This window comes from Theropithecus gelada, chromosome 13, assembly GCF_003255815.1.
Source record: "Theropithecus gelada isolate Dixy chromosome 13, Tgel_1.0, whole genome shotgun sequence".
Taxonomy (NCBI): domain Eukaryota; kingdom Metazoa; phylum Chordata; class Mammalia; order Primates; family Cercopithecidae; genus Theropithecus; species Theropithecus gelada.
The window spans coordinates 16,632,128-16,654,040 of record NC_037681.1 but is presented as its reverse complement, the minus strand read 5'-3'; the positions used below and the strand labels follow the sequence as shown (position 1 = coordinate 16,654,040).

The 21,913-nt window shown below is 44.0% G+C and overlaps 1 long non-coding RNA gene across 1 annotated transcript in view; it reads left to right on the top strand.

The window, feature by feature from the left end:
• Positions 1-310: 310 nt before the first annotated feature.
• LOC112605415 overlaps positions 311-21,913 on the top strand; it is a 41,206-nt gene continuing 19,603 nt past the window's right edge. Inside the window, exon 1 of the long non-coding RNA XR_003115413.1 lies at positions 311-871. This is a non-coding gene — a long non-coding RNA (uncharacterized LOC112605415). The remainder of the gene's footprint in view (positions 872-21,913) is intronic.

Below are 21,913 nucleotides of genomic sequence, written 5' to 3'. Positions count from 1 at the left end.
TTAAGTACTGGATAAGAATGAAAGTAGTTTGGGAATAATTATAACCACCCCCGTAACCCCCAAAAATATACTGTTCAAAAAGTCAGTCTGGAGACGCAGATAACAACCCTATTTTTATACCAACCCGACTGAATTCTTAATACGTGGCAAAAAAGAAAATCATGGCTTACCGTAAAGCAGGAGATGTCATAAATAATGAACTGCACTAACAGCTTAGCATCGTAAGGAGACAGATGGAAAACTTCTCTCCCGAGATCACGGCTTCCAGAATTTGAGAAAGGGCTTCTGGACGTGTTCAGGGTGGATAGTTCAAGCCTGAATTTCAATGAGATGGGAACACTTTTTAGTATACACGCAAGATTTTCATGTCTCCCTTTTAGGAAATACGGGGATTATGGCGTTCATCTGTTTCATCGAGGACTGGAAGCAAAACCCTGAACCTCAGACTCTTCCAGCATGTCTGATTCAGTCAAACAAGGGAAGATGCTGCGGGTGCTTTGTATGCTAAGGAAGTGCTAGGATGCCATCGTCTGTCCAGGAGAAAAAAAGGAACACCCATCCGTGTGGTTAAGCTATCAGAAAACTGGGGCATTGGGAATAAAGAAATTATTTCCACGAGACAAGCATGCCAGCCATTGGCTCGTAATGAGCTGAAAGACCAATGACTGCTTCTCAGAGACTCCCAAGGGCCCAGTGTCCTGGCTGCAGACCTGCGGCTGAGTCAGCATGGTGCCAGCAGAAAGTGAGGGGAGGGTGGCCAGTGCTGCCCCGCCAGGCCCTATCGGCATCACCTGGAGCAGCACGGACCCTTCAGTCTCCATTCTTTCTTCAGGAAAGGGGCCTACTCACAGATGGACACACCAAGGTTCAGGTAATCTCAGGAAGCTCATTTACTCCCACAGTCCTGGCCCACTGGGCTCTCTGGAGGCCCTTCTTCCTTGGCTGTCATCTATTTTTAAACTGATATGTAGTAGTTGTACATATTTATGGAGGACGTGTAATATTTTGATACTTGCATACAATGCATATTAAGTCAGGGTAATTGGGATATCCAAGACCTCAAACATGTATCACTTCTTTGTGTCAGGAACATTCCAAATCTTCTCTTCTAGCTATTTTGAAATATACAATATATCATTGTTAACTATAGTCGCCCTACTGTGCTATCAAACCCTAGAACATATTCCTTCTATCTAACTCTATGTTTGTATTCATTAACCAACCTCTCTTCATCCCCTTCTCCCCTCTACCCTTCCCAGTCCCTAATAACTATCATTCTACTCTCTACCTCCATGAGGTCAACTTTTTCTAGCTTGCACATATGAGTGACAACATGCTATATTTGTCTTTCTGTGCCTGGCTTATTTCAGTTACCATAATGACCTCCAGTTCCATCTGTGTTGCTGCAAATGACAGGATTTCATTCTTTTTTTGTGGCTGAATAGTACTCCATTGTGTATGCATACCACATTTCCTTTATTCATTCACCTATTGATGAACACAAGTTGATTCCCTTGGCTATTGTGAACAGTGCTACAATGAACGTGGAAGTGCAGGGATCTCTTCAACATACCGATTGCCTTTTCCTTGGATATTTACCCAGCAGAGGGATTACTGAATCATATGGTAGTTCTATCTTTAGGTTTTTGAGGAACCTTTATACTGTTATCCACAGTGGGTGCGCAATGTGTGTTCCATCCATCGACAGTGCACAAACATTCCCTGTTCTTCACGTCTTCACCAGCATCATTTATTTTTTTTGTCTTTTGATAGTAGCCATTTTAACGGAGGTGAGATGATATCGCATTGCGGTTTTGATTTGCATTTCCCTAATGATTAGTGACGTTGAGCATTTTTTCGTATGCCTGTTGGCCACTTGTATGTCTTCTTTTGAGGAATGTCTTTTCAGGTCATTTGCTCATTTTTAAATCTGATTATTTTTATTATGTTTTTTGCTATTGAGTTGTTTCAGTTCCTTACATAGTCTGGTGATTAAGCCCTTGTAGGATGGGTAGTTTGCAAATGTTTTCTCCCATTCCGTGGATCGTTGCTTCACTCTCTTGACTGCTTCCTTTGCTGCGCAGAAGATTTTTAGCTTGATGTTACCCCATTTGTCAATTGTTGCTTTTGTTGCCTATGCTTTTGCAATCTTACTCAAAAAATATTTGCCCAGACCAAGTCTTCAAGAGCAAAATTTGCACAATATCTGATTAGGGTCTGGGGACCCTTCAGAGCAAGTCCCCTGGGGCACCTGAGCCAATAGGTGATCTAAACCTTCACCACAATTATGAGCCATCACATCAAATAGCCCATTTCTTCCAAAACCCAACTGACTCTTTACGGGAACTGTGCATTTAACAATGATGAAGTCATGCTTCCTTATCTTGGGGACACTACAAATAATGGGGTGCTCTAGTTTCACTAAAATGCCTCAGATGAACTTTCCAACCCTTAAACACAAATGAATAGTAGCATGGACAGTCAAGTGCAAGCTCAAGTTCAAAACGCCAAAACACAGGACATCAGGCATAAGATTAATTTACCTCTTACTTGCAAGAAAAGGTAGGAAATGATAAAATCAAAGGCACATGTTTTCAAAACCAAAAGAAACAACAATACATACCAAATGTTAACAAACGAGATGATAATTGTGTCAGTAATTCCCAAGGTCAGGCTGGGGGAGAGTGTAGTTGGGAAGACACTAAAACTCAGAAATTGTGGGTTCCTCACTGTCTACTCCTTCCAGCACAGTGGAATGTGGACTGGTCTGAGAATGTGATGCTGTTCAGGACAATAGGTTGTAATGTGATGGGGCAGAGCTTATCTTTTTTCTTTTCTTTTCTTTTCTTTCCTTTTCTTTTGAGACGGAGTCTCCCTCTGTTGCCCAAACTGGAGTGCAATTGCGCAACCTTGGCTCACTGCAACCTCCACCTCCCGAGTTCAAGTGATTCTCATGCCTCAGCTTTCCAAGTAGCTGGGATTACAGGTGCCTGCCACCATGCCCAGCTAACTTTTGTGTTTTTAGTAGAGACAGGGTTTCACCATGCCATCTAGGCTGGTCTGGAACTCCTGACCTCAGGCGATCCACCTGCCTCAGCCTCCCAAAGTTCTGCGATTACAGGCGTGAGCTTGTTACTTAGAAAAATGTCAAACTTATAGAAAAACTACAGTAATTACTCCTATATATCCTTTATGTAGATTCACAAAATGTTCACATTTTGCCACATAGGCTCTGTCTCTCTCTGTGAACATATATAGTTTTATGTTATTTTATTTATTTTTTGCTGAGTCTTCTCAAAGTTGTAGGTATGATGATTCCCTACATACTTCGGGATGCATCTTCCATAAGTGAGGACACTCTGTTACAGAACACATTCACTCTCACTTTCCATTACTGCTTTGAAGATTACCACAAACCTAGCAGCTCAAGACAACACTCATTTATTATCCCATAGTTTCAGTGGGATTATCCCATAGCCTGGGTATGGCTTAGCTGGGTTCTTTGGATAGGGTTGCACAAGGCTGTAATCAAGAGTGGATCAGGGTTATGGTCTCATCTGAGGCTTGCTTGGGGAGGAATCTGCCTGTCTTGGCAGAGTTCAGTCCTTGCAGCTGTAAGACTGAGGGCTTCAGCTTCTTGTGATATCTCTGCGGGAGGCTGCTTTCAGCTCCTAGAGGTCACCCTCAGTGCTTCCCATCACAGATAACCCGCAGCATGGAAGCTTGACTCTTCAAAACCAGCAAGAAAGTGAGAGACGCGAGCAGGAAGGGGTTACAATCTTACATAACACAATCATGTAATGATGTGCACATAACTGCAGACTTCTAGTCACTTTTGCCATAATCCATTGGTTAGAAGAAAGTCATAGGTCTTGCGCCTTCTCAAGGGAAGGGTGTCACACAAGTCAAGAACACCAGATGGGTTAGGTGCAGTGGCTCATGCCTGTAACGCCAGCACTTTGGAAAGCAAAGGCTGGCAGATCACTTGAGGTCAGGAGTCTGCGACCAGTTTGGCAAACATGGTGAAACCCTGTCTCTACTAAAAATGCAAAAATTAGCCAGGCATGATGGTGGGCGCCTGTAATCCCAGCTACTTGGGAGGCTTGAGCCCGGGAGTTGAAATTTGCAGTGAGCCGACATCACGCCTCTGCACTCCGGGCTGGGTGACACAGTGAGACTCCATCTCAAAAAAGAACACCAGGTGATGGGACCATGAGGACCACCTTAAGTATCTGCCATAACATTACACAATGACCAAATTCAGGAATTCACATCCATATTATCCTTCTCAATGTATTGTGCCTGATGTCAGCTTGTCCCATTGTTGGTGATATTAACTCTGATTATTTGGTGAAGGTTTCTTATCTGTTAAATTTACCAATTTCCCTTTTGTAATTATTGTCATAGCCTTCATCAAAATTTCACCCCACCATTTTAGCAAAATTGCTGATTCTTTGCCTAATTCAGTTATTACCATGATAATTGCAAAATACCGATTAAAAAAAAAAACCACTCCATCATTCTTTTTTAACTCCATTATTCAACATGTATTAGTTGGCAATTGACTGTAAGAAAGAGTTTTCCCTCTGTTGTATATCTGAGGGTATTTCCCTGTTCAGCATGTCGTCAGGCGGGGCTGCAGGATAGAATATAACATGCATATGGCCGACATTAAAAAGTAGGTAAGTGTCACCCAGGGAAGATACCAGACATGGTTTAAGGTCTTTGAAAACAGACAACATGCACACCTGGCTCGAGTGGCCCAGCGATGACTTGCAGCCAGGAGAGAGAGAGCATGCACGCAAGATGTAGCCCCTGGCATTGCGCTGGACCCCATGGCTGGTGGGTCCACTCCATAGGTGATGTAGGCAGTGTGATCACACACAACACACTTCAAGGGCCCCCAGCTCTCCCCATGTAGGGTCTGAAATACAAAAAGCTGGGGATGTGTCTGATGGCCATCAGCCCACATACTGATGTGGACATGGAATTTGTAACAGAGAGCGCTATCCCCTCCCAGGTGATAAGCCCAGCACAGGCTATGCAGGCTCTTTATCTTCCCATGAGAAAATGTTCAAGGCCCAAGGCCCATCTTCCACAGCTAAGCAGGATGCACTGACCACACGTGACTGCTTTCCCAGTAGTGACTATGTATTTATGCAGGCATGGACTTGAGGAATCTTATTATTTTAATGGTTTAAAATATATGACTGTCATGACGTGTTTAGATGCTCTCAAATTGTCCCATATTTTGGTCAGTGGGAGCCCTTTCAAGCTGGCTTCTGTCTCCTGAGTCCTTTGAACATGTCCCCAGCATTCTTTGAGTACTTCCTCACGTTCGGACATTACAAGATGGTCCAGGTCAATCTTGTTCTTTCCTGTCCCAGTCCTGGAGTCAGCCATTTCTCCAAGCAGCCCTGGTTTCTTGTATAGGGAAGTGGCATTTAGAGAACAAGATCAGTGTGCATGGGAGAGTTTCAAACAAAGACATGGGTGATAGAATTGGGAGAGGCCACTGCAGTGGGTGGGACATTGGATGCCAGCTGTACTGTGGGTTCTTGAAAGGCTGAGAGTTAACTATCAGCGAAGTTTCCTTGAATGCTCCCAAGTGTTTAGAACCACACTAAGCCCTGAATGGGTCCTCTTTGAAAGCCTGGCTGATTGATTCGTTTATTCATTGACTGTATTTATTGCTTGACAACACAGCCAAAGTTGGTTCATTAGATGTATTTTCATGGACTGTTGCAATAGGTGCAATAAAGTGCGTGAGCAGCTTGGAGGTCATCCAGGCCACACCTCCATTTGGCTAATGAGGCCTCTTGGACCTCAGCAGGGGGAAACACCATCTCCAGGTCATACACACTTGGCCGACAGCAGAGCCAGGTCTGGACACCAGCCCTCCTGGCTCGCTCCAGCACCTCTCATCAGTACAGCCTATGACGAGATGCCAGAAAGAAACCTCTCCTTTTAACAGCAGAAAAGGTCACATAAGCCTCACCGTGACTTGTCTACCGTGGCTTAGCATGGGAGACATGCATTCTGACCCTGCGCACCGCAGGCAGCGCTCCTAGCCTGAGGCTCACGGGCTGTCACTAAAAGCCAAACTGGAGGCTGCCTGTAGGCAGGCCTTCAGTTAGCAGAGTCACCCTCAACCATGGGCTCTCTGGAGTTCTGAGCCTGGTCAATCCACCAGGCTTTCTCCACCACTGACCATCTGCAGGCCACTGAGTTCTAGAAGCTGTGGTGATTCTGGGAGTCTCAAGGTCCTCATTTCCACCCTGAGGTTCTCCATGTCTATTTCACTGTGAGAGTAAGCAATGTTACTCCTCATTCATTCAAAATAAATAAAATGTTCTAAAAAGCTAGTGTCACAAGCGTAGCTGTGGTTCACTGAGGCCTTAAACCATGCCTAAACTCTTGCATACTTCCTCTCTGGTCATTGCAACTGCCATGCAAGGAACCTATAATTATCTCCTCATTTTTCAGATGAAAAACCTGGGCCAAAAGAGACAAGCAGCCTTGTCTAAAGTCAAGGTAAGGGTGTGGAAGTGTGAGCTGGCAGCTGAACCCTGATCCATGGACTCTGAGCAGGTACCTCCCCTCTACAAGGATGAAAGGACATTTAAGGCCTACAGGCTGAGTGGAGGTGGCTGGACACTGATTCTTCTGCTCCCCACCACTGGGGTTGGCCTGCGCTCCCAGGATTACGGTGGCCCCTTGGCTCTTACCCTACCCCATCCCATCCCTGAGCTTCTCTCTGTCACTGTCTGCCAGCCCCAGGCGGGCTCCTCGCAGCCCCAGGCGGGCTCCTCACGGCCCCAGGCTCCCTTCTGCCAGCAGCAACTCCTGCACTGGCTTCCTGCCTCCCTAAAAGGACTTAGTTCCAGCTCTGTTTTTAAACCCCAGAAAATGTTCTGGCAGGGCCAGCCCATAAACATCCTTCTTTTGGCTGGAGCCACACCAGAGGTTTCCCCGTGCAGTCCTTGGCACTTCGCCTGGGGGCCGCTGTGTGCAAGGGTGGGCCTTGGCAGTAGAGGTTTTCCTGGCCCCCGTCCTGGGAAGCACTTCTGGGACAGTACCTACAGATGGAGACGAACAGCTGGTCAGGGCTCAGACAAGTTTAACTTCCACTGTGGGACCAATATTCAGATAAAAACGTTTCAGTGACTCTGACAGGACAGATACTGGGGTTCCCAGTAGCCAAGAAGAGGTTACAGAGTTAGACCTGGACTCCGACGCCAGTCCTGCCCGGTACTGGCCATGGGACCTCGGGCACATTACCTAACCTCGTGAGGGGCGAAGTGCACGTGACCCCCCTCTCAGGGGCTGATCTAGCCTAAAGCTAATGAAGCTTAAGGTTTTTGTATTTGTAATTTTGTATCCTTTGCTCAAATGGTATGAGCTGCAAAGACTGGGAGCTATTTCTACCGGATGTTGAAGGCTCTTTACCTGTTTTAAGGGACAATTGTTTTTTCTCTCTAAGGAATGAGTGAAATGGTGACTTTGATAGCTTTGTGACCACAGAACCCAAGGAATAGACCCAGAATTCTCTGGAAGGGAAACATCACTGTCACAGAGCCCTCTAGGCCTTGGTCCAAACTCCTCCCCTTCCCCCACCAGTCTGGGTCTCCTGAAGCCATGCAGGTGAAAGTGCTTGGAAATGGCCAAGTGCCGTTCAGATGTCAGAGGAAATAAGTACTGTTTTCAGGTCACGTTCCTGTAGCGTAGCAGATCCCAGCCGGCTACACGCTGGAATAAGCGAGAGACTTCCAGACACACAAATGTCTGGCCTCTACCCCAGACAGATTCCATCAGAGTCGCTGGGAGCAGGACTCAGGTTTCGGCACCTTGTTTAGGTTGCTCAGAGGATGCCACTGTGCGGCCGAGGTTGAGAACCGCGGCTCTAGAAAGCCATCCTGGGCCTTCCAGATCACGTGCTTCTGCAGCATTAATTCTGGAGTATTTATCTTTGCTGCTCATTTGGTGCTTAGCCTTGTCTCCTTGTCCTGTCATTTGTTGTTTCTCCTTCACAGACTAGGTAGTGAGGACCCTCACAGCCTCTCCCCTGCCATTGCCCCAGCTCTGGGCATTTATTTAATTCTGCCTAACACCGCGAGCAGGAGGATGTATCCGACTGTTTACTGTGCACTCAGGCATGTCCAGTCTCGCTTGATAGTAGCTTCAGCCCGTCTTATGTGCTAGCAGCCTCCATCTCATCTAAGCCCTACAAGAAACCTGCAAAGGAAGGAATTTAGTGGCCCTATTTTACAGGGGAGGGAGGTGAGGCTCAGAAAGGTCAAGTAGCTTGTCCAGGCCATGGGGCTACCCAGCGCTGGAGCTCTGCGTGCAAAGCCTCGTGCCCCTCCCTGCAGCATGCTGCCCTGGCTACGGTCTTGTCGAAGCAAGGACTGACCAGAGAGAAAGTGTGTTTGGGTGCAAAGCTGGAAGGCAGCTCAACTGGTAATGAAGAAAACTGTAAAGCTAAAATTTGAGTTTTTTTGCTGCAGAGTTTCATGATATGATTCATGCTCATTTTGTGTGGCCAGGGTTAGCTCTGAATGATTAGGTCAGCTATAAAGTGTGGGGGCTTTCCTGAGTTCCTGCCGAAATAAATTAATAATAAAATGACCTATAAATATTTAATAGCCGATTAGAGGTTTTTCTCTTTTTTTTTGGATGAGTCTCAACATCCTTGGATAATTGCACTTGAAAGTTGCAAATAATCTCTGACCCTTGTATTTTTCAATATAACCTATGTAAATTACCTCTCCAGAAAAATCTGTTTGGAGTCTAACAGACCTTGCAGGAAACAGGAATAGCAAAACCATTCAAATCTGGAGGTCACTTCACTCTGAGAGGTGAGGACAGCGTGCTGGACCAAGAAGAGGTGGCAATGGGTGCTGATATTCCCTTAAATGACAGTTGATTCTGTGAAAGATACAGCTCCCCAGTGGTCCCAGCCCTCTTCCTTTACACCCAGAAGACCATCAGCCAAATTCCCCACTGACCTCAGATGACTCAGAACTTTCACAGCCAGGCATAGTGGCTCATGCCTATAATCCCAGCACTTTGGGAGGCCGAGGCAGGTGGATTGCTTGAGGCCAGGAGTTCAACACCAGTCTGGACAACATGGTGAAACCCTGTCTCCACCAAAAATACAAAGATTAGCCAGTCTCATAACCCACTGTCAAGAAAATAAATAAATAAAAATTAAAAATATTAAAATATTAACAAAGAAGAACCGACCTGCCTTGTAGCCATGCTGGAGTCAAGACCACAAGGATTCCCTTCTAAGGCAGCTGCTCTCTCTTAGTGGTTGGGTGAATGGTCCTGGAGCTTGCTAAAAATGCAGGTCAGTGGGGCTGGCCAAGGCAGGGCTCAGGAATCTGTCATATTAGTTAGTAGCCCAGACCCCTTGGGGTTGTGAATACAGACTTAGCATCACAGCCTCAGGACACCTCCGTGGTCATCTTGTCCAACCTCTTCCCTTTTGTCTGATCCCCAATCCCATCTCTGCCATTGGAGTTCCTCTGGGCTCTCAGGATCAACAGTAGAGAAGGAGGTGGGATTGGGAGGCTGAGAAATTGGGCTGTGATGCCCAGCGAAGGCCTCAGCCAACCGCACAGGAAGCTCTGGAGCCGGGATGGTCCTTCAGAGGTGTCCACGCCAGCTCTGCCCCGAGAGCTGCTCACAAGTGTTAGACACATTCACTTTGAGAGCTGGGTCTTGGGTCCCACTTGTGAAAGGTAAACCAGGTGGAGTGAACTAAGGTCTTCTTTAGGAATGGGTGTTAGAAAAGCCCACTCCCCATGGCCAGGGCATCAGACAGCCCCGCTGGGATGCAGAGCCCTTACTGCAGTAGTATATCAACTTTAGCACAAGGTCTTGACCAGTATCTCTCTAACATCCTTATATTCCAGGCTTTCCTAGGCAGAATAGTGTCCTCAAGGAATCCTCCAGTCATTATATCAGTAAGCCCAAATATCCCTGTTGAGTTCATCAGTTGATGAAGAAATTGAGGTCAGGGAAAAGAAGTTGCATGGTCAAGGTCACTTCACACGCTTGTTCTTTTTCAGGCCTTGGAAATATGACTCTTTTAAGGTGTATGTTTCAAAGCATCCCCAGATGTCTCAATAAAAATACGATGACATACCTCCCTGTATATATTCACATCCTGTTGACTCCCTTTGTTTCCCAGAAAGGCTTTTCTCTAACTGGAGTGTTTTAATAGAAGCAGGCAAGAAGCCCCAAGATCATAGAAAAACCAATTAGCAAGGGTGGAGGTGATCCTTCAATCCCATCTGGTGTCCTCAGTGCCAGAGTCCTAACCAGGGTGGGGCACCCCAGGTTTTGTGTCAGGGCTACAAGATACAGGAGGTGCAGATGCCATATCTCATTGCTAATGCAACTGATTGAACAACATGCAGTTCCTGCCTCACAGCACCCCCAACTCAATGCACACCTCATCAGACTCAAGGCGGGCCTGCTCCTGGTCCCCTAGCTAGCCAGAGGACAAGGACAGAGGGGTGACCAAGGCCTCCTGTGATCCGGGGGTACAGTTCATGTTTGCTCATGAGGGTTGAAGGTTCCTTTTCTATCAAAGTGCCCTGCCTTGGAGACCTCATGCTTGTCCTGCTTTACCTTCCAAGGTCTCTGATTCTCAGAGAGAAGATCTGAGGCTGGCATGCTCTTCCGTCCTCTCTTTTCCCATTCAACTCCACTGCACCCCACCTCCTGCATCAAAAACAGCCCCTTGCTCAGCCACCACAACCCTGTGTAGCAGAAAGACGTACAATTCTGATTCTTTCAGCTTCAATATCAACTGAGCCCTTTGGTATGCAATGACCTACATAGTGTTTAATATGGAAATATAAGAATGTTTATCTTAAAAAAAAATCTCTGACCCACTTTCAGGCCACCAGCACAGGTACTCTTGGGCAAGGCAGATTCCTGTTGACTCTGAGCAGCACAAATGCTAATATCATTAGCATGTCTCCTAGGATTTAGAGTAATTCAATCAAACCCCTCCTCCCTCCAGCAAGGGCCAGTTCTGAAACTCTCCTTAATTCATTTGTCAGAACCCAATTGCTGCATCAAGGGCCTGAATTAAAACAGCAAATTCTCAAATGCAGGCTCATGGCATAGCAATTTACACATCCTCTATAGGGTGCAGTCTTTGGGGGCAAGAGATTAACTTAAGCTTTCCAATGATGAATTTATAAAAGGAGTGCTTGTCACTCTTCTTCTCCTAGTTTTCAGTTGATATAAGGAACTCCTTGAAAATTATTTTTTAAAGAATTGTTGTCTCATGTTAAAGGGTACCAGCTGCGATTTAAAACCTCTGTCTGGGGAAAAGTAGACAAACTCCTTCCACATCAGTGTCGTTGAAAGATTTGGAATTTAGAGACCTGGGCTTAGGTCCCAGCTCTACTGTTCAATAGCAGGGTGACCTTGGGTGATCATTATCTTTATATTCTACTTTCTTTCCCTGAAAATGGGAATCACATTCATGTTTACTTCACTGAGCTACTCACAAAGATCAAATGAGATCATGCACATGCATTATCAATGGAAAAGCTTTATCCAAGGATAAGGGATCTTCCTTTATTTTTGATTGCCTATTAGAGGGGTCAAAGCCAACACTGCAAATCAAAAATGGTTCCTTTTCATCACCCTTTGCTTCCTAGATTATCTTTAGGTCCTCAGAGGTACCCAACGTCTCTCCATTTTTATCCATGTATAGCATGAAATGTGTGTAACTTTATTCATTACCAAAGTGTAAATGTCTCTCGTGGGGACATTTTCTTAGTTACGGGAAACAAAAACTGTGATCCGATCTGCTAAAGTTCTTTGAATGAGGGATTTGGGGACTCATTTGAGGTCAGGGAGGCATGTTGGTTTCCCAAAATTCAATTGATAGGTAGCTGTTTGCTTGTGGATATTTAAGGACAACCCTGTGGCGAAGGGATGTGGTCTGAAAGGAGCAGTTCTTCACAAGAACCCAGGGTAACTTGCATGGATCTGTGAACCTGCTGGGAGTAATCACATCGCTACCTTTAATGGGGCCACTTGTAGTTGTAATCTTGACCAGAGGCTCCTCTCCTTAAAGCGGATGGCCCTCCCCACTGTGCAGGGCCTCATCCAATCTGCTGAAGGCCTGGATATAACAGAAGGCTGAGTAAAAGAGAATTCTCTTCTTCCTCTTCCTCTTCTTCCTCTTCTTCTTCTTCGACAGTCTTGCTCCGTTGCACAGGCTGGAGTGGTGCAATCTCGGCTCACTGCAACCCCCACCTCCAGGGTTCAAGCAATTCTCGTGCCTCAGCCTCTTGAGTAGCTGAGATGACAGGCACGCACCACCATGCCCAGCTAATATTTGTATTTTCAGTAGAGACAGGGCTTCACCATGTTGGCCAAACTGGTCTTGAACTCCTGGCCTCAAGTGACCCACCTGCCTCAGCCTCCCAAAGTGCTGGGATTACAGGTGTGAGGCACCGCACCCAGCGGAGAATTCTCTCTTCTGCCTCACCGTCTTTGAGCTGGGACATCTGGACTAAGACTCAAATTGGATCTATCCCATTAGCTCTCCTGGGTCTGGGCTTCTCCGCCTCCAGAGCCACATGAGTCAATTCCCTATAATAAATGTCTTTTTACATATACATATAAATGTATATATACACATCCTATTGACTCTGTTTCTCTGGAGAACACTAACACAACACTACTTGATCATGGTTTGTAATCCTTTTCACATGTTGCTGGATTCCGTTTGCTAGTATTTTGCAGAGAATTTTTGCATCTATATTCATAAGAGATATTGGTCTGTGGCTTTTTTTTCTTGTGATGTCTTGGTCTGGCTTTAGTATTATGGTTATACTGGCCTCATAGTATGAGTTGGGAAGTGGTCCCTCCTTTCCTGTCTTTTGGAAAAGCTGTTAAAGAATTGGCATTCATTTTTCTTCAAATGTTCAGTAGAATTCACCAGTAAGACTTTAGGACTTGGGTATTTCTCAGTGGGTAGCTTTTTGATTAATAATTCAATTTCTCTTCTTGTTAGTAGTCTATTTAGATTGTTCTATTTCTTCTTGATTGGATGTTTGTGAAAAACTGCTCCTTTCAGACCACATCCCTTCGCCACAGGGTTGTCCTTAAATATCCACAAGATAGGCTCTTAAGAGAATCAAGTCACCTTTAAGAGTGAACACTATTGGAGGTAAAAGTCAAAAATTCTACTGAGTTGACACTTGTGGGTGAGTCTTTTCCTTCTTCCAAGCAACTAGGTTGTGGCTGGGTCATCTAGAAACTTGTCTGGAGTGAACTGAACTCCCTGAACCATTTGATCCAAAATATGAGCTTGTGAATGAGCAAAAGTGTGATGAAATTAAATTACCATCATTTTGCAGTCCAGCACAAAATGCAACAGATGTTAATTCAGATGCCGGTGGCACTTCTCTGAAGATGGAGATGGCTAGGTGATATTATGTGGCTTCTTGGAGATAGTCAGCTTTCAGGAAAAGCATTAAACAATGTCCTTGTTTTCTACCACTTTCGGATAGCTCAGAGGCCTCTAGAAAGTTGTCATCAACAATAAGCTCCTCCCCCACCCCATTGCACCAGAGCCTTCTAGAGTTGTCACCATGGTCCCAGTTCCCTGTGAGTTACTTTCCATTCCAGCCTGGCTGCAAAGAAAGTTTCCATCTGCTTGACTTCCCAATCTCTTCCTGTCTCTGTGAGGCGTTTCATTGTTATGGCTAATCACCACAAATGCACTGAGGGTGCCAAGCTAATAAATACGGGGAAGTGGCAAGAACCAAGAAATCCAACAAAGTTCTCCCATTCTTGGACTATGGTTATTGACTTCCTTCCTGCTTGGAACCCAGAAACTCTTTGTTGTTGTTGTTTTCTTGTTCTCCAAGTTAGTTCTCAGTGGAGGCCTTGTCAAACTTCCTCAATTATTTAGACTTTCCTTGTCTCAAAGTCCTATAGGTCTCTTCCCTGAGGAGGTCTGCAAAGGTAGAATGAGAACTGAGAGTGAAGGGCCATGATGGCATCCCCCGCTGACCACGCCCCCATAGCCTCTCACTTGGGTGACTGCAGGGATCACCTTGCAGCTCTCTCTGCTCCTTCCCTCGCCTCCAACTTTATCCTTATCACACAGACCAGAGGAGAGCTCCACCTCTCCATTTGCTCCAGTTTCAGTGGTCTCCTTAAACACACCAGGGACACTCCTCCCTTTGCATTTGCTGTTCCTTCTGCCTGAAACACTCTTCCCTAGATATTCACAGGCTCGCCCCTTTAGTTCCTTCAGGTATTTATATAAGTGTCACTTTCAAAATTAGATTGTCTATGACTACTCTATTTACAGTGTAATCCCCAACCCCAACCCCTAAAACACTCTATCCTCTTAATTGCCTTGTATCTTACTTCTCAATTCTGTTATTGCCTCCTTCCCCACTAGACTGTAAGCTACATGAGGGCAGGAGCTTTGCTATTTGTTCACTGAACGGATTGGAGGTTGAGTAAGAATGTCATTTACACTGCCTGAGAGCTCATCACTCAAGCAGCTGCCAGTGGTACCTAAAAACCTCGTTAACTGCATAACAGAATTTCTCCTGGATCCAGTTAATGGGCTGAGTGAGGCCCAGGCCACCATGTTAGTTAGGCAGCTTGAAGAGAAAATGCACCTTCTTCTTTCCCCAAGCCGGAGTTTTACCACCCTTCTTTTTAAATGCATTATCCCTAGAAGATGCCTTAGCAAAGTTCAGACTTTCCTGAATCAAGTTAGTAAGAAGTTAACTAGGAGCTAATTAGTAAGGCAGTTAACTTTTCAACTTATCTCTCTTAAGCGTTGAGTACTGTACATTTGTGCTTCTATAGGTATTGCTGTGACTCTTGTGTCTAAAGATGGGACTATGAAAGAAGCTATGTTCATGAAGAACATCGTAGTAGATCCTTTAACGTTTAGCCTCCTTTTTGTCCAGGATTAGATTCCAGTGGGATCATTCCTGTGCTTATCCCTTAGAATTTCTGGCCCTCTTGCCCTGCACTACACTTGCCGGCAAATCCCCAATCATGATGAAACCCAACCCTCTTCACACCTGCAACTGAGCAGCTGAATGGGGCTGACAATAACCACACAGCCAGCCAGCAGGTCTGAATGCAAAATCCCTCCCACTTGCTTCAAGTGGTGCCTGAGCACTCCTGAACTCCCCTCATCCATTCACGGGCCCACTCTGCTCTCCTTGACAGCTATTTTCGCCCTTCTTGCCTCCAACCATCCTCTCAGCCAATGAACTTGCTGCTTATTCCAATGGAAAGAGAGAAGCAATCAGAAAAGAACTTCTGCAAGCTTCCCCCAACAAACCTAGGAACTCACCCGAATCTAGACCTAGGTCCTCTGCCTGTTCCTGCTTACCATGGAGGAATTGATCATATGCCCACTGCAGCCCACACTTCCACTTGGGCATTGCTCCTGTCCCCTCTTGCCTATCCAAGGGCTTCACACCAGCAATTGCCCCTCTTTTTCTCAAATCATAATTTCTCCCCTCTTTACATGAACATACAGGCATGGTGAAATATCTCCCAGTTTATAAAAAAGGAAGATAAACCCTCTTGTTACTCATCCCCTGTGAACTACAGCCCCCATTTGTCAGCTCTTCTTTGTGGCAAAACGCCTCGAAATGGTGGTCTGTTAGTCTCCATCTCCACTTTCTCTTCCAATCTCTTTTCAGTGTGCTCCAATCTGACCTTCATTTGCATCTACATCAGCTTCTGTCATGCTTGGTTTCCAGCCCTCCTCCAACGCACCATCTCTTCCTTGAAACAGTTTTGTTCACCTGGCATCCTGGGCACCACGTCTCTTGGCTCTCCTATCTCAGTGCTGCTTCCTAGACTGCTTCCTCTTCATCAGTCCTACCTGGAGATCGATGGAGTACCCAGGGCCTAATTCTCAGTTCTCAGCTCTTCCTCCCCTCCAAACCCACTCCCTAGGAGGTACTAGGACTTCCAGTTGCTCATGACCACTGGGTTTGGATTTGCAATCCAGGCCTCTTACAGGAGTGGCAGGCTCCCACCAGCTGCCCACATCACATCTATCCTTGGCTCAAGGATCGTCTGAAACTTCCTATATCCAAAAATAGAGTTCTGGAGCCAATGTGCCATTTTCTACTTCGACATGAATAGTACTTTAAGCCAAAAAAAATTTGAGTTGTCCTTGACTTCTCTTTTTCTCTCACATGTCACAATCAACCCACATTGGCCAATTCTTCAAACTACATCTAGAGTCCAACCATTTTTCACCACCTCCAGCATAACTCACCAGGAATATTGCAGTGGCCTCACTGGGCTCTGCTTCCCCTGTGCCCCTCTATCATCTTTCCCTACACAGCAGCCAGAGGAGGCTTTTACAAAAAGCCACGTCATTGGTCATTGGTATCGACCACTTCCATGCCTCAAGCCCCAAGATGGCTTTCCATCTGCTTACAGTCAAATCGGGTCCCGGCCATGTCTCTCACCGCATCCTAACTTGCTGCTTACCAGCCCGTGGGCCTCCTGTCCTTTCTCTAATATCTGCCCCAGGGCCTTTGCATTGTCTGTATCCTCGGACTGGAGTACTTTCTCCCCAGATATCTGCTGGCTTGCTCCCCTATCTCTTTCTAGTCTCCTATAAATGAGAGCCTCTCTAAATACCCCCCATAAAATAGCTTGGACTCTGCCTCCCCACCACCCTTGATTCCCCTTAGCCTGTTTATTTTTCTTCACAGCACTGCTAGGAGCTTCACAGCTCCTGCTGACATATCATGTGCTTCTCCATTTAGGATCTGTTTCTTCTGCCTACAGGGGAGTGTGAACTCCTTGAGGGCAGTCCCTCTGTCTGATCAGTTCACTGCTATAGGAACAGTGACTGACACACAAAAGCCATCCTTTTAACATCCACTGTATGAATACAAGAGTCAATTGATAATAGTAGAATTCATAAACAACCCGTATCCAACAGCAGAAAAAGGATGAAGTAAATTACATTTTGGCTCCTCAATGGAATTTTAGAGTCAATAAAATAGATGAAATCATTCATAGGTATTACTTAAAGGACACGAACAATTTTCAAAAACGACTTTAAATTGTTAACAGATGCACAGGGCAAAAGTTTTACCCACCTAGCAAACAAGAAAAAGCAAATTAAAAGAACTGTGGGATATCATATTCCTGTTACTAAATTAGCACATGTTTCTCTTTAAGCATACACCACTAGATTCTGGAAAGGCTTTCCTGGGGTAAACCCTCTCCTAAGGGATGTAAATTTACACAACACCTTTGGAAAAAAAATCTAGACAAAAATACATCATATTACATCAAGAGGTTCATTCTTTCTCATCTGGTATTTCTCCTGGGACTATCACATAAGAACATAATAAACACCATGGGTATAAAAAGCAAAATAAGAAAGCCTACATATTCTAATGGTTAAGAAGATAATGATGCATTTACTCCATTGAACATTATAAAGGCACCAAATTATGTGTATTAAGAGTTTTATTGACTTGGAGAAATGTTTATACCATAATCTGACACAAAGTTTAAAAAAAAAAAAATCAGTCCTGGGAGGATGCCAGGTTATCTACATAGGAAGCAAAAGACATTCCCAGATTTCCTCTAGGAGCCTGGAGAATTTGGACTCCTGCTCACAATTACTGACTCGATGCTTTCTGTTATGTTTCCAATGGTCTAATTAAGTTTCTCTTCAGATAATGCTTTGGCCAAGCTCTTTTTTGTTACAAATACACAATATAAAGATTTCACTCTGCATTCCCCATTACCATCCTTCTGCATCAGTACCACAGACAATTAAGTTGATCATGTTAGAGGTTTTATGCTTAATTTTTACATGCTAAAGAATTATTAGCATTTTAATAAGTCACAGCACTTAACATCTATTAACGAGTATTGAAACTTTATAAACTATTTAATTTTCTACCACAGCGGTAGAAAATCTTCCCATTTTTTTCCCCACCATTTTTCCCATTAAAAAGCAAACAATCAAAGAACAACAGAAAAGTGTTGTGGACAAGGAAAGCCTCACCTAGACCAATGTCTCTGTTTTTAGAATTGATGCAGACAGCTGTGTGAAATGTTGGAATCGGTAGTATTTGGAAGGGGAGAAGTGACAAAGAGGAGTTCCTCTAAGTGTCCTCATTCTCCAGAATCCAGGAAGGGTTGAGGCTGACAACTGAGTTGCCAGTTAACCCCATGGGACCCCAAAATCACAAATACTAAACCCGAGACTCTGTTCTGTATTGCATACATGCGCACCTGCACACACACCCCCAGCTTCAGTTCACCCAAAGAAGTAAATTACCCACTGATTGTTTTTAAAGCAATTTAAAACTTTTGAAATAGTTATAGATTCAAGTTCAGAATAACACAGAGACACCTTTATCCAGTTTTCTCCTATGGTAATGTTTCACAGTACTACAGCACACTACCACATCCAGGATATTCACACTGATAAAAATCCATTTTAGATTGCTCCAGCTTTACTGGTACGTGTGTGTGTGTGTGTGTGTGTATTCTATGCAATTTTATCACATATGTAAGGGTGTGTGTATGTATGCTCACCACCACAGTTAAAATACAGAACAGTTCCCTCACCACTGGGATCCCTCTGTTGATGTTTTATAGCCACACACACTTCCTTCCCCAGACTCCTGTCTGTCCCTAGTCCCTGGCAACCACAAATCTGTTTTCTACTTCTATAATTTTTACTTCAATTAAATTACATAAATGGAATTATGTAATATGTACCCTGTGGAACATCTTTTCAAATGCTTATTCGCCATCTGAATATTTCCTTTGGTTAGGTGTCTGTTCAGGCCTTTCGCCCATTTTTAAATTGGGTTGTGTGATTTTTTGCTGTTGAGTTTTAGGAGCTCTTTGCATGTTTTTGATAACAGTCCTTTATCAGATGTGTCTCTTGCAAATGTTTTTCCCATTCTGTGGCTTGTCTTCTCATTCTCTTGATTCTACTGAGTTTTAAGATACTATCCCCTTCATTGGATATGTGGCTTGGGAATATTTCCTCCTTGCCTGTAGTTTACCTTTATATCTTCTTCATAGAATTTTTCATAGAGGAGTTTTTAGTTTTGATGAGGACCAAATTATCCATTGAATTGTGCTTTTGGTGTCAAGCCTAAGAATTGTTTGCCTGGCCCTAAGTCCCAAAGAATTTCTCTTTATTGTAAGAGGTAACCAAAGGGGTGCTCTGAAAGGTGAAAAGAGGAAGGTGAACTGATTGGAAACTAAGGAGTGGAGGAACACCATGGCAGCATGGCTATGCTGTGTGTACAACCTTCCACCCACTCGAAGAAAGAGACTCACATCTGTGATTCCCAACATCAAATTTGCAATAGGAAGTGGCCCAGGAAGGCTCATGCCTCTGCTGGATGAAACAAGAGTTCCCCAGACAATGCCAAGAGGGATGGATCAGGAGATCCACTGACAAAAAGCTACAAGGGCAGTACTCTCCTCTCCTGCAGGCTTCAGACCTTTCTCCTCCACTGAGAGGCACCAGAAGCTGGGCAGTATTGGCAAGCGGGGTTTTGCCATGGGAAGCCCCATCTTCTCTGTCTTTTAGTCTCCAGGGATCTGAGATCCGTCTCTCCCACCCAGAGACATGGGTGGCAGGGTGGCCCCAGCAAGAGGGATCCTGCCCAGGAAGCACTCTTTATTTCCAAGGCATAGAAGGATCCCTTTCCACCTTTAGAGGAACCAGCCTAGGGAAATTCTTCATATCCCCTTAGGTAGCACCAGCAGGGTCCAGTGGGAGCCTCAGCAGCTCCAGAAAAACCAGGAAGACCAAAGTAGCACCACAAAGGCTGTGAAAATGAAATTAGCATTGCACCCACAGCCCACAAAACCAGCACACACACAAAACCTAAAACGATAATCTCCAAACATAATAGCCAGGCTGTTCAGGATATAATGTAAAAAGTTACCCATTGTACCAAGAACCAGGAAAATCACAACTTGAAAGAAAAGAGACAATCAACGGATGGCAATACTGACACAAATCAGATGTTGAAAGTATTTCACAAGTATTTAAAAGTAGTCGTTGTAAAACTGCTTTAACAATGAATTACAAATTCTGTTGACACAAATGGAAAAATTAAAATTTCAGAAAATAAATAGAAGTTATAAAAAAGAAACAATCAGAAATTATAGAACTGAAAAACCCAGTAACTGAAAAATTTTCAAGGCATTACATGTGCTCAATAGTACAGTGGAGCTGAGTGAGGATAGAATTGATAAGCTTGAGGAAGGACCCGAAGGCTTCACCCAGTCTGAACAACAGGGAGAAAATAAACGGAAAAACAAAAGAACAGAGCTTCAGGGACCTGTGTCAAAATAGCAACAACAAAAAATCCAGCATTTGTAACATCAGAGTCCCAGAGGATTCTGTGGCTGAAAGAGAATTCAAAGAAGGAATGGCTGAAAACGTCTCAGATTTGGCAAAAAGACATAAACCTACACATTCAAGAAGTGAGCGAATCCCAAACAGGACACATCCAAAATAATCCATGCCAAGACATATCATAATTCAACTTCTGAAAACATTAAGACCAAAAAGAATTCTTAAACGCAGCCAGAGGATAATGACACATTACCTGTGGGGAAATACCAGTTTGCGTGACAGTAGATTTCTCTTCCTCTGAAACTCTGGAGACCAGAAGAAAGTGACACGTTTTTCAAAGCTCTGAAAGGAAAAAAATACCTGTCAGCCACAAATTCTATATCTGGCAAAACTATCCTTCAGGAATAAATGGTAAGTAAACCTATTGTCAGATGACAAGACACCAAAAGATTGTGCAGATAACAGACCTAATTTTAGAGAATGGCTAGACAAGTTTTCAAGCAGAAGGGTAATGATGAAAGAAAGAATCTTGAGCATCAGGAAGCAAATACAATGGAAAGAGAACATATATGGGTACATACAATAGGCTATCCTATTCCTTAGGAGTGTCATCAATCATATTTGATTGAGGGAATGAAAAATTATAAGACCAGTTCTCACTTGAGTCAATGAGGGGAAGGTAAAGGGGCCTCAATGGCAGTAAGGTTTTCACATGCCACTTGCAGTGGTAAAATGTTGACAGCAGTAGACGGCAATAAGTCACATATGTTCACTATAATACCCAGAGCAACCACTGAACAGGCTATTCAATGAGATACACTCAAACACATTATAAACACATCAAGATGGAATTCTCAACCTTGTGCAAGTAATCTATAGGAAATTACAAAAAAGAAACAGAAATGAGAATCATAGGAAAGTTACACAAAACAGAAAATAAAATGGCAGGCTTAAGCTCTAACATATCAATAATTACCTTACATGTAAGTAGTCTAAATATACTAATTAAAAGGCAGAGATTGGTTTAGAGATTTAAAAAGTGTCTCAACTATATGTTGCTTATAAGAAATTATTTCGAATTCAATGACAGGTACATTGAAAGCAAAAGTATAGAAAAAGATAGATGCAAGCAATAATACAAAAAACAGAGGTAGCTGTATTAATATATGATTAAGTGGATCTCAAAGAAAATTATTTGGGACAAACAGGGATATTATATAATAATAAAAGAATCAATCCACTAGGAAAAATAATAATCCTAAATATGTGCACACCAAGTGATGGAGTCTCAAAATCCATGAAGCAAAACTAATAAAACTGAAAGGAAAAATAAACATTTCCACAGTTGTAGTTAGATATTTCATCAGCTTCTTCTCAGCAACTGATAGAATTTCTAGAAAGAAAATTAGCTAGAAGAGAGAAGATCTAAACAATGCAATTAGCCAATAGGATCTAATAGGTACATATAGAACATTCCACCCCACAACAACAGAATGTCAAATATTTTCA